General features: G+C 38.9%; 1 pseudogene across 1 annotated transcript; it reads left to right on the plus strand.

The window, feature by feature from the left end:
• The first annotated feature begins 491 nt into the window (after window positions 1–491).
• On the plus strand, window positions 492–4,379 carry LOC309797847 (3-hydroxyisobutyrate dehydrogenase, mitochondrial-like; annotated as a pseudogene). Its single transcript has one exon. The product of its transcript is annotated as a 3-hydroxyisobutyrate dehydrogenase, mitochondrial-like (transcript).
• Window positions 4,380–12,940: the final 8,561 nt, after the last annotated feature.

The raw sequence follows: 12,940 nt of genomic DNA on the forward strand, positions 1-12,940 counted from the left end.
AACAAACTGCTGCAATAACTATATAAAGAAAAACACCCCGGAGGACAACTGGTAAAAAATAAATGTGTGCGGGGTGGGGTGGGATTTGGCATAGGGGGGCAAAGGCAGTAAACAGGGGCTACCAAAATCTGAAGATTCTGGAATTTTTGGAAAATCCACTGGGATTAAAGGAGTTACACAACCATGTTCTGACACCAGAAGAAAGGCGCCAGTTGAGCATCAGGGAAGTCTAGCGCTCTTCCTCCATCGCATCAATTTTCACGTTTCTTTGACTCAGCATATTTGTAGAATGAATCATGACTTTCTATATTAATTCAGTTTTTCAAAGAAATAGTGACCTCGCTTCTATCTGCTGTGCCACAAAAATGCCGTAGAAAAAAATTCCTTCTGTTAAGTCGCTCACTAGGTGAAACTGTATGTGTAACCTAGTACCAAAGAGGTATTAAGAATCGCCACAGCCTAGCCGGCCCTCCGCATCACGCACCCTATAGCAGCCAGTGGGTGAGCCGGGAGTCGAGGAGGTCACCGTGAGAAGGAGGGGCGCGGGCAGCGTGGCAGCCTCCTTCCATCTCCGTGGAGCCACCTCCGGCCTCCGGTACAGGGAGTCGTCTGCAGCAGCCAGTGGTGGCCAGCCTTGCAGCGCTGTGTTCTAGGTCAGTAGCTTCCAAGACTCCAGTTGGATTCATTGGAGTAGGCAACGTGGGGAGTCCAGTGGCAAAAGAGCTCATGAAACATGGCTAGCCACTCACCGTTGTTGATGTGTTCCCTGATTCATGCAAAGAGCTTCTAGATGCAGATGAACCCTGTAGTGTCTTCTGCAGGGGATGTAGCCGAAAAAGGTGACAAAATTATTACAATGCATCAATGCACTAGAAGCTTATTGTGGAGCAAATGGAATTCAAAAAAAAGTGAAGAAAGACTCACCATTAATAGATTCCAGTACTGTTGATCCTATGGTTTTCGGAGAATTGGCCAAAGAAGTTGAGAAAATGGGAGCGGTTTTCACGGATGCCCCTGTTTCTGGTAGTGTGGGAATGGCTCGATCTGGCAACCTCACACTTAGGATGGGAGGGGTTGAGCTGCTGTGGTGCATGGGCTCCCATGTGGTGCATCGTGGAGCTGTTGGGACTGGCCAGGCTTCGAAGATCTGCACAAACTTGCTGTTAGCTATTAGTAGGATTGGAACTGCTGAAGCTATGAATCTGGGACTCAGGTTAGGGCTTGACCCAAAACTCTTGGCTAAAATCCTAAATACGAGCTCAGGACAATGTTGGTCAAGTGACACTTATAATCCTGTACCTGGGGTGATGGATGGAGTTCCCTCGGCTAATTACTATCAGGGCGGATTCGGAGCAACACTATAATGGCTAAGGATCTGGGATTAGCATGAGACTCTGCTACCAGCACGAAGAGCCCAGTCCTTCTGGGCAGTCAAGCCCATCAGATCTGCAGGGATGTTGTGCGTGAAGGGCTACTCAAAAAAAAAGACTTCTCATCCGTGGTCCAGTTTTTGCAAGAGGAGGAGACATTCTGAGTTTGCCCTCTGGCTGTGAACACTGAAACATTGAAACCAAACTGTGTCTTGGAGCCCCTTATGGCTCACTCCACAGGAAAATGGGCTTAATCAAAGGTCAACTGTCTGCTTTTGAGTGTGTAGGTCAGGGGTTCCCAACCCCTTGGCCTTGGACGGGTACCAGTCCACAGCCTCTTAGGAACCGGGCTGCACAGCAGGAGGTGAGTCGCAAGCAAGCCAACTAAGCTTCATCTGCTGCTCCCTATGGCTCACATTACCGCCTGAACCTCACACACCCCGCCCCCCCTCCCTGGAAAAATTTGCTTCCAGGAAACCGGTCCCTGGTTCCAAAAAGTTTAGGCACCTCTGGTCTAGGTCACAGTAGATCCTGGGATTTTTCGCCCATTCTAAACTGCTTATTCTTTTTATCTATTTAGCAAACATATCATCTGTAATTTTTTTTTTCTGCAAGCCACTGATGGTAACTGCTAGCTAGCTAGCTGATTGGCCTTTTTCAAAAGTTTGATTCCTGAGCATCTTCAGCTAAAACTCTGCCTACTTCACTCAGGATATTATTTACTCCACTTTACAAATAAAACTAAAATTGTTTTCAACAGGATAAAATCTATCCTCGAGGAAAGAAAAGAAATTGGTGTGAGAAAAGATATTAGAGAAAGGGGAAGTAGAGTGAATTACTACCTGTGTCCCTCAGAAAATTTGTCCTGTTAAATAACCCAGTGGTGATATTCTTGCATTGAGATTACTGGTTTAATTTCTAGGAGTTGTTAAAGCAAGAGAACTCCTTGCTGCATGTTATGTAATTTGGACTCTGTTACATTATCTTGTTGTGCCCCTCTTGTAACAACTTCCCATACTCAGCAAACTTGTTTTTTTCATATTTTTGCTTCCTTGTCCATTTTTACTGCATATTTTTTGACTTCAAAAGAATGACATCTTTAGAACTGTTTCAGAGCCAACGATGATATGTGCTTTAGATAATTATTACACTATGCTAAATATAACCATATTCTTTTGAATTCAAATAAATTTCTATGCTGATATAAAAAGAGAGGCACATTTCATCAATGTTTAAATAGTATCCTTCTTCCTCTAAAACTTAAAATAGGATTCAGTCTGATTCCTAAAGGGTTATTTTCTTCAACAACAAGAGCTGACTTAGGCCATTTCTTGGCAGTGGAATCTGAGCATAGAGGTCCCTGTCTGACTGCCCTTTGTTTCTCACTCACAGTATCCTGGGTGAGTGTAATGGACGGGCGTGCCCTTATGACTTAGCCCACTGCTACTGCTCCTGATGAGGGCTAATGGTGTGGGCCACTTTAACTCCTGCCCAGCAAAGTGCTGACATCTGGGGTTTCCTATCAAGTTTACCAGATATTTCACAGTAATTTCATAATTTACACAACATAAAAACACTGATTTTGAGCTTAGGAAAGCATTTCATTTAAACAGATACAGAACACTACTCTACAAAATGGTTTAAAATTTGTGAGCAATTGCATTAAATAAACTCTAATATAAATTAATCTAATACAAGTAAACTAATAGTTGCAAAGCTACTGGTTGCTTCAGAAGCGGTGGCTACGGATAACTTCAAAGTTGTTTCCTCAGTTCATTAAGAGGAGGAACTATTTGCTGTCAGCTTCTTCTTGGGGAAGCTTAGTTTGATGCTGATTCGCGTTATGAATGTATAGGAACCATTACTGGTTCTTCCTTTCCATATTCAGTGCACCATTATACTTCTATCCTCTTAAGATCTGGATATCTGTTACTGCTACTGTTGGCTGGAGCCTGGGAGGAGGAAAGCTATCAAGAAAAAAGGTCAACAAGTGTTAAAGATTTTTAGCATACCACTGAGACTTTTTATCAACCATAACCATAAGAAATAATAATTAAAATTACTTATAGCCTGGTCAGTGAGACCTTGAGTAAATTGTGGAAGCATCCATGTTTCATAGAGTTTCAGGGGATGGATATTTCCTGTTATTAACTCTATATCCTCTTCAACTGGAACAGAGAGACCTTTCTCTGTTGAAGCAGTTTTGTCTTTTTCCTGGGCATTTTCAGTTTTCTCTTAGGAGAGACTTGTAAAGCTTACATATACAAACTTACACATACACGAATAAAGCAAAGAAGGGATAGAGCAGTCTTGAGAGGACACGGTTTTGTAGCAGGCACACAAGACAGAGCTAATACTCCCTGATTGCATTTGCCTCCCTAGCCCCATCTCCTTTGTGGAAAGCATCAGCATTCTGACTGGTCTCTGCACCCCACTAACTGGACGGAACACTGCATTGGCATTCTTAGGGAGCACTGATGGTCCCTCCGGAAACTGTGGTTAGAGCTTGTGCAGCCAAAGTGCACAGGAAAGAATCAAATATACTTCATATAACATGCTTACTCTGTTTTGCTTAATTAGCACTTATTCCCTGTAAGAGGCTGATTTCTGCTTTGACAGGGAGTAATCGAACTCGGTATTCACGCAAACCATAAAATTAAAGTTAACATACCTCAGCTTTTCATCCTACTGGAAGAAATGTATGAAATCTAAAGTTATTTTTTAATTGCTGCTGTTTAGAACGCCTGAAGCCCATTTGCTGAACTTGTTAAAGAGCAGTGTTAATGAGGGTATTTTTCGTTTCTTTCTTTTCCGACCACAGCATGAATTCTCAGCCCAAAGTGTGCCCTGTTTCCCACAATAGAGACAGGGGAAAAAGTGCGAGTCTCTCACCACAAAGCATGAGACAACTACAAATACTTCTCTCCCAGAGTTAACATTGATGAGAGTCTTTGTGGAAAAGAACTTCCTCTTTTTGCGGGAATACAGTAGAAATGCAAGATGTATTCTCCACAATTTCACTATTGGAAAAATAATTTCATAGTCTCTCTCTCTCTCCCTCTCTCTCTCTCTCTCTCTATATATATATATATATATATATATATTTTTTTTTTTTTTTTTTTTTTTTTTTTGCGGTACGCGGGCCTCTCACTACTGTGGCCTCTCCCGTTGTGGAGCACAGGCTCTGCACACACAGTCTCAGCGGCCCTGGCTCACAGGCCCAGCTGCTCCGTGGCATGTGGGATCTTCCCAGACCGGGGCACGAACCCGTGTCCCCTGCATCAGCAGGCGGACTCTCAACCACTGCGCCACCAGGGAAGCCCCATAGTCCATATTTTTTATTGGTCTTCTTAAAAACGTACACAGTGTTTACAATAAGGAGTAAAAGAGAAGATTTTCAATGTGATATTTCAAGGAGCATTTTGTAAAGGCAGGATCCAGTGCCAACTTTGGAAAATTAACACACACCTATGAGATCAAAGAGTCACCTGCAAAAAATTTTATTACGTTTTTCTTTCATACTAGTTTCCTAAAGGTGCATTGTTACTTCTTGGTAACGTTAATAGTCAGAAAATACAGCAAATAGTTTCTCCTCTTAATGGTGGCCATTTGAGGAAGAAGTAGCTCTTACATAAGTGTCTAGTGACCTTATCTCTTTTGATACAATACCTCTTGGTTTCAGAGGCTTGCACAGATTTCCTCTAAATGAATAAACTTAGTAAGATTTTTCTAACTATCAGTCTAAAAGTAGATTTAGAAATCTACTTCTGAAGCAGTTTTGTTAAGTAATTATTGGTCAGTTCTCTTTCTGATTGGTACTTCTTTCTGCAAAACAAATCCCTGTACTTAGAACAATTAATACCACCATCCCTGGCTCCTTGATTATTACACAGTGATGTTTCTTGAGAAAAAAGCTTACCCTTTTTGGGGGGAAACTTCAGCCCATGAAGTAATACTTCATTAAAACTAGATCTGCTTCTAATGCCAGTGTGATGCAGATCAGTATCCCCTTTCTTTTGACTTTCCAGGCTGTGTGAAGAGAATGGTATGGTTTGGTTTAGGAAGGGTTGTAGCTTAAGAGGATTGCATTATGTTTCTGTGTCACTTTGGGGGATTTTATTTCAATATTATATCCTGTTCTGTAAAAACACCCTAGTCATTCTCTTACTTATTATTAAATAATTAAACGCTGCCCTTTGTTTACTTTCCCCTTCTGATCAGAAGACTCCTCTCCACTCTAGGCCTTGATCTGAGTTCCCATTCATCAGCTTGTAGTAGCTACACTTCTGGTTTCTGAAGTCAGACAGATACGGGTCCCATTTCTGTCTTCATCAGTTATAATTTAGCCTCTGATATATGCATACCAGAGCTGGCAGTGACAAACATTTTGCTTCTCCTTATTTTCCCAGGGTTCTGTGCATTTTAATAGAGGATCACAATATTTGAAGTAGAGCTGGGATGGGGTGGAACGAAAGAGCAGGAAAACATGCTTTTAGGAAGGTCTGATATACAAATCACATGGAGGTAACTGCTTGAGGGAAAACCACCCCTACCTGAGTATTGTCAATAAAGTAGCACAGGGAGGCAAACGAATCAATTGTTCACTAAAAATATTCCTCTTTAGAAGAATAAAATTCACAAGAAAGCCTCATTGCAAATAAAATATATTTGTTTTCCTAAAGGAAGATATTTGGAAAGTCGTAGTAAATACCTCCTTTGACCTTCTGTGTCCCTAGTGTTCTATCTCCACTAAGTTTTATGAACACTACATAGAGGAGGAGGCTGAGTCTCAAAGGCCATAAGTAAGAGATGGATTTCAGAGCCTTTGCAAGGTCCTTTATGCCCCATGACTTCCCATTGCTTGTGCTTTTCATCCAGATAGGTGCTTAGGATACCAGAATGAATACATCTCTTTCGAGAGGCTTTTAACAGACATTAGATACTAAACAAGTACAACACCTAACAAATAGAACAGAATGCTTTATTTAAAGCAGAAACAGAATAAATGCTCACCTAGTATCATTTAAATCCCCATTAAATTATCTTTTGAATCAACATGTTTATATTTGAGGGTATTTTCTTATTTTTTCCTAGTTCCCTTTACTTGCACCTCCTTTCTTTTTCACTTTTCCCAACTGAAATGTTTATGGTTTCAAAAGTAATTACTTCTTGAAGAAAGTTTTCATGTATACTAAGTGCTACCTAATGGAAGCCATAAGCATAGAGTCTGCTAGCATTTAGAGTGGTATAATACATAGCCAGGTTGAATCAAGTGGGAGAGAAGGTTAATCATTCTTTTAAACTGGCAGTGTTGCCAGAGGTGGATTAATATGCTCTTTGAATCTCTTAGGTGCTGTAAGTCTCCTTGATCACAATCACTACGTTAATGGTTGAGGTTTTGAATTAGTGGTGTCTCCTGGGCTCAGCTGGGCCAAGTCCCTTCACCTCTCTGGCCATATTAGGTGATAGTTTTCTCATTTCAATACATGATCTACGTTAGAGGGAGTGTTGACTATACCAGACTTTTAACGTGGGCACCCAGAAAGTGGAAGAATCTCTCTACTGGTGATGAATCATAACTCTTTTCATTGTGAATATAGTCCTTCCCTTAGGTAAGGTAGGAACACCATGAAAAATAGAAAGTTCTCGGGTGTCTGTGGAAGCTGGAGTGCTCTCGACCTGTCAGCTCACTGGCAGAGCAGGCTTCGTCCAGACACTAGAGAACAAAATGTGAAATTGGCACCAGCCAGCCTCTCCATTGCACAGGATATCCCTATTTAAATTTGACAATCGGGATATTTTACAATTTGAAATTCTTGTCATCTGGTTTTCTTTAGTTTTTTCTTTGGGTTGAAAAGACTGAGAAGCTTGTTAAAAAATCTGGAATTCTGATGGTGAGGCTTAACCAGATCTATTGAGTCATCAATCAGCAAACATTGACCAATGCTTACCATTCCCTCAGTTACTATACTAAGGACCCAGACACGTCTCAGATAGTGGCCTTGCTCATTCACTGTATTTACAGTACTTTTTTCTAAATGTAACCAGAGCTCAGGTAAAGACAAGACATTGATTTGAGTCTGAAGTAAACAAAGCTGACTGGTCTGACCCCTTCAGTTTCCAGAATTCTTTTGTTTCAGGTAGTAATTTTCCCAGACCAATAGAACAAAGTCCTATCGTCTATTTATTTAATAATTTATCACAATAGTCCTTGCCCCTTTGACCTCTAGTGAGGAAACTTGCATAAGAAACTGAAATATGCTTAGGTTCTATGGGTAAGTGCAGATAATGATATGAATGAAATTGAAAATGAAAGCAAAGGTAGAAAAGCCAGTTCTGAATAGATGAAGTAAGACAGAGGTATTTGAAAAATCAAGTAGAAAAGATACAATAAGGAATGGAGAGCTTCTGGAAGTTTTCCAATAGGTGAGGGGTTGGTACATCATTTTCTTTTAATAACATGTCTGGCAGTTGTATGCCAGAGAAAGTTATAAGGGGGTTGACTATATGCATGGAAGTCCAGTGAGAACACTGTTTCTGTAGGCCACTGACGGTGTTCTGAGTGTACATTCTATAGTACTAGAAATTAAGTTAGGAAACAAAGGGTAATCTGATGGCATTTTAAATGACATTTCACAAATGATTAGAGCTAAAAGGTGTCTTTTTTCACTCAGCCAACACGTTGAGCACGTCCTATGGGGCAAGCACTGTGCTTATGGGTAAGAGATAAAAGAAAAAATAAAGGCCAGAGGAACTCAAAAGAGAGTGTGAGAGATGCATAAACAACTCATTACAATCAAATAGGGAGAGGCTATTAAATAAATAGATCATAAAAATGTAACTTTGTAAAACAGAACTTGGAGTCACTAACCCTGCTAATAGGGGATATTAAAGAGGATGCCAACAATGAGGGGGTTTGGAATTAGGTTTTGAATGTCAGTAGGAATGTTCCACGTGGAGAGAAGGTCAGGGGCATACCAGGCAGAAGGAACATCCTGGACTTGAGAACCAACACAATATGTTTAAGTGATTGTAAATGAGATTTTTTTGACTAGAGCGTAGGGTATAAGTTGCCAAATGGTAGAAAATAGAGTATAAAAGTTAGGCTGGAATAAAAGTATAAAGTGTCATAATTCTTATGATGAAAGTTAGGTGTTTTCCTACAAAATGGGTTACTTATAAATATTTTAAAAATAGAGACTGCGGTGTAAGGCTTGAAAAAACACTAAATCAGAGTTGTACAGAGCTCAGGCTTAGTGGTGAAAATTTCTGTATTTTGTTTTCCAGGTTGGATACTGTTACAATTCTTTAACATTTCTTTTTCCTGAGTAAAGGCATCTGGTGAAAATATGGGATCCATTTTATCCTGGGGAAGTTTTGTCTTAACCTTTCTTCTATGTATTTTTCCTATTTAAAATGCTTTTGCAGAATCTAATCATACGAAGTTCGGATACTTGAAGTACCTGCTCATATTCTCTCTTGGACATAATGGGAATAATTGGGAAGTCTTCTCTAATTTTGAGACTACCGTGACTACTCTCTTATGTTGGTTATTCCTGTAGATGAACCAATTTTAGGTTCATCTGAGTGATTAGTTAAACTTACTCCTCACAGATTGATTCAGCAGGTCTGAGAAGATATCTCAGAATATGTATATAGAGAGATAAACAGTAAGAAATTACAGTAAGCACAAAAACAGATAAAGATCATTCATAATTTTTCATAAGATCTTATTTTCTCTCATTTCTCTCTTATTTTTTTCATAACTTTTCTTTAATCATATGAAAAAGAAGGGAATTTACATGGAATAACAAAAGATATGCAAAACTTAAGGAAACACAATTTTCTTAAATTTCTCAAACTTATTTGTGTAGGATTCAGAATGCACTTAAAATGATTAAATGACTTAAGCTAAATCTTTTTTATTGCAAACTGTTTTAACCCAATTAACCAAGCAAGAAACTGAGAGTCATTCTTTACTCTTCTCCCCTCCCTTAAACTCTGGAACAATCCCTAGGAGTTGTCATAATTATACTATATATATATATATGTATGTGTGTGTGTGTGTATATATATATATATATATATATATATATATATATATATACACACACACATATATATATACACACATATGTGTGTATATATGTATACACACACACACACACACACACACACACACACACATATGTCCATTCTTCTCTATGTCCATTGTCATATCTTTTACATTTCGTACTCGGATGTAACATCCCAGTTCACTTTTTCCCTGACTCCAGTATTATTTCTGTCTTGTTTATTCTCTGCATTGCAACCTAAATTTCACTCAATGGCTTAGAGCTCTTTGATAGCTTCTCTTTAATTTTGGGGAAAAGGCTTCAAGCACTGTGCTCTTGCCTACTAGTCCACCCTCATCTGCTTTCTCTATCCTTACTTAGCATCTCCTTCTTCCATAAGTTTTCAGCAATACTCAGTAGACTTCAGGGTTAGACTTCTCTTACTGCTGAACTTTCTCCAGGTAATGTCATCAATTTGTATCATACTTTACTCATTCAATCCTTGGTTAATGCGCTCTCATCATACAAGTTTCCAAATAAACATTGAATCTCTGGCTTTTCATGACTTCCATTAGAGATTAAATTCCCTTTCTACGTGTTCTTATAAAACTTGGCTGTCCAGTTACCTATGAGAGGTATAGTTCTATTTTATAGTTCATTGCCCCTACTACATTGTAAACTGCATGTGAACAATGTCCTTATTTACCAGTGTTGTAGGTACTCAATGAATATTTATTCTGTTAAAAGATTTATTCTGTTAAAAGTTAAGAGACGGTTTATGTTCCATAAATAAGAGAAAATGTAGCTCAGAACCAAGTCGTGGCAAGAGGCTTGAATAAAAGTAGACAATATTGAGAGATAGTAGGAATTTAGGTTAGAGAGTACTTGGTTACTGAATTAATTGTGAAGGTGAGGGATGATTATACAGAGTCCAGAGTTTTATTATTCCTTTAAATTAATTTTTATTAGAGTATAGCTGCTTTACAATGTTGTGGTAGTTTCTGCTGTACAGCAAAGTGAATCAGTTATACCTATACATATATTTCCTCTTTTTAATATTTCTAACCATTTAGGTCACCAGAGAGCATTGAGTAGCGTTCCCTGTGCTGTACCATAGTTTATCATTAGTTATCTATTTTATACATACTGGTGTATATATGTCAATCCAAATCTCCAAATTGATCCCCCCCTTCCCCCCGCCTTGGTATCCATGTGTTTCTTCTCTACATCTGGGTCTCTATTTCTGCTTTGCGAATAAGTTCATCTGTACCATATTTCTAGGTTCCACATATAAGTGATATTATACGGTATTTGTTTTTTTTTTGATATTGATCTGCATGAGTTGCTTATATAGTTTACAAATTTATTTATGTTTATATTTTTTGGAGATGAATCCCTTGTCAGTTGCTTCGTTTGCAACTATTTTCTCCCATTCTGAGGGTTGTCAGAGTCCAGAGTCTTCAGTGTTCCCCCAGTATCCAACTTGGACAAGTGTACAAATAGCGGTGGTATAAATGATGTAGAGAGATGAATAGTGGAAGTAAGTATTGAAGGTAAAATTAATCGTTCAGTAACATCACATAATTAATTTTAAGTGTCCATGTTATATTTGGGCAGAGTTGTTCAGTTGGCAATTAGTTAAGTTTGTAAGAGACTCAGGAGAGAGAGATATGTACGTTTTAGGTCAAGATCTGTGATATATATGGTGGCTGGAATCACAAGAGTAGATGAGACCATCTATCAAGGGCAGAAGAGAGCTTCTGAGAAATACACATCTCTTGGCAGAGGGCAAAGTGAGAGTGCCCAGTGAAAGAGATAAGGATGTCCAGAGGCAGGAGGAAGAAGTAGCAGGTTAAGATGCTACTGTTGTTAAGGTGAAAGATTTTTCTGAGATGACAAGTTTGATCAACAAAATCAAATATTGCTGAAAGGTGACGTAATGACCAAACAACATTCACTCAATTTAATCACAAATTAAATGTTGGTGAATGCAATTCCAGTGCAGATAAGTAAGAAGAAAAGAGCAAAATTGTGTGAGTCACGAGGTACATAAAGATAAGAAAATACAGACAATGAGAATAAATACAATTTTTGATAAACTGCACTGTGAAATTAGGAAGAGAGAAAAGGTAACTAGAGAATTACTTGGCATCAAGCAAGAGTAATTTTTAATGGGAGGGGGCAGCTTTTTAATGGGAGGGGGCCAAAATAAAATCGCTAAAGAGGAAAACCTTAACAATCCCAATGAGGTGGGAAAATGAATGGAAGATACTGAGGAAGTGAGAATAGGTATTGATAAACTATGTCGAAAAGCTATTCTTGGACGTAAAGAGAAAAAGTTAGTTTGGGGTGTTTTTGCTTTATAGTCTGTGTTTTCTCTGTGAAATAAAAGTTTGATGGGAGGTGATGTCACCTCGAGATAGTGCTCATCAAATATCCTATGTGCTTATCTACATTTTTCATCCTCCTTTGTAGTTCAACTGTTTTCCTTTGATTCGTTGTGGCCAGTGGCAAAGAAGCAGAATCAAGTGTATCACTTCTGAGCTGAGGTCATTAGGAGCCAGTGTCCCTCTTGTCTGGTCCTCTGCTATTGTGACATGGGAGGTCAAATAGTCCAGATGACGTGGCTGCAAGATGGATCAGGACCATGTGATCTGTAAGGGCTTTACTCAGTAGAGAAATAACGTACTCGTATTTTCCACTGAGATTCCTGTGTTCAATAGATCTGCCTGTGAGAGCTCAGAGAGCATAGCGAAGGCTGAAATGACAAAGACAGAGGGAGAGATGTTGGTAACAGATGGAAGGCGCCTGGCAGATAATATATTAAATGGTAAGCAAAGCTGCTGGAGTAAGAGAGAGAGTATATAAGAGATGAGAAGAAGGCCAACTGTCTGTAGTATCTAACGCTAAGGAGTGAGGAGAGAAACAACTGAAAAATAAAAATAAAAAGAATGATCAGAAAGAAGCTAGGTGGTATGCCAACAGAAATCATAAGATTGCTATAAAACATAAAGGAAGGTAGTTTGAAAAGAAGCACCATTTAATGGAGTCAGTTGTTTCCCAAAGGCAAAATGCTATGGGAACTGAAAATAAACCATCTGATTGGATGACTAAACTTTTATGAACAGAAATGGAACCATTTCAGGAAAGTCATGGGAGAAGACGCTGTGTTACAGTGGGGAGAGTAATCAATACATTGTGAGGAAAGGTGCCTTCATTTGCAAGAAATGCCAATTAAGAAGTGAAGACAGCATTTAAAGGGAAGGGATAATGTAAGAAAATCAAAAAAAATTTTAAGGAAACTTGAATAATTCGTAGACAAAGAGGGAGGTATTAGTGAAAGACTGAAAATCAGAGAAAGCTATCTTAAGTTGTTGTTATGGACTGAATTGTGTCCCCCCCAAAATTATATGTTGAAGCCCCTCCTAATTTGACTGTAGAAGATAGGAGATAGGTCCTTTAGGGAGGTGACTGAAGTTAACTGAAGTCATAAGGGTGAGGAAATAATCTGACAGG

The sequence above is a fragment of the Mesoplodon mirus genome (assembly GCF_964341445.2).
Source record: "Mesoplodon mirus genome assembly, contig: HAP1_SCAFFOLD_1112, whole genome shotgun sequence".
Taxonomy (NCBI): Eukaryota; Metazoa; Chordata; class Mammalia; order Artiodactyla; family Ziphiidae; genus Mesoplodon; species Mesoplodon mirus.